This window comes from Cebus imitator, unplaced genomic scaffold (assembly GCF_001604975.1).
Source record: "Cebus imitator isolate Cc_AM_T3 unplaced genomic scaffold, Cebus_imitator-1.0 Scaffold724, whole genome shotgun sequence".
In the NCBI taxonomy this organism is placed as follows: domain Eukaryota; kingdom Metazoa; phylum Chordata; class Mammalia; order Primates; family Cebidae; genus Cebus; species Cebus imitator.
In genome coordinates, this window is record NW_016108039.1 from 276,003 (window position 1) to 276,890 (window position 888).

Below are 888 nucleotides of genomic sequence, written 5' to 3' on the forward strand. Positions count from 1 at the left end.
GGGAGAAATGCCACATGTAGGTGATGGGGAGGAAGGCAGCAAATCACACTGCCATGTGTGTTCCTATGCAACAATTTTGCATGTTCTTCACATGTACCCCAAAACCTAAAATACAATAAAATAAATAAATGGGAAAAAAAAATAAAAAAAAAATAAAAAAAATACATTTGCTTGAGTAGATAAACGTTCACAAGAGAATGGAAAAACAAAGATTTTCTTTTTGGAATAGAGATAATAAGAGGAATCTTGGACAGGCACAGTGGCTCGTGCCTGTACATCAGTTACATGGGAGGCTGAGATGGGAGGATTGCTTGAGCCCAGCAGATGGAGGCTGCAGTGAGCTGAGATTGCATGACTGCACTCCAGCTTGGGTGACAGAGCAAGATCCTGCTTCCAAAAAAAAAAAATCTGGATACACTGGCTCACGCCTATAACCCCAGCACTTTTGGAAGCCAAAGCAGGCAGATCACCTGACGTCAGGCATTTGAGTCCAGCCTGGCCAACATGCTAGACAGTAGAAATCCTTTCTCTATTAAAAATACAGAAAAACAGCCTGATGTGGTGGTGCACATCTGTAATCCCAACTACTCTGGAGGCTGAGGCACGAGAATTGCTCAAACACAGAAGGTGAAAGTTGATGAGACTCTCAGTGAGCCGAGATGGTGCCACCACCCTTCAGCTGGTTGACAGAGTGAAACTCTATCTCAAAAATTAAAAAAAGAGGAATCTATCTGTCCCCCACCCTCACTACATTGAAGCTATTTGCCGAAAACTTGATAGTTATTATTGCTGATGATTTCATGGTGACCTCTTTCCTCCTCCAGTGCATCCCAGCCAGCTCTGAGGGTGGAGCAGGGAACTGCGTGTGATTCCTTCTACTTGGGGATT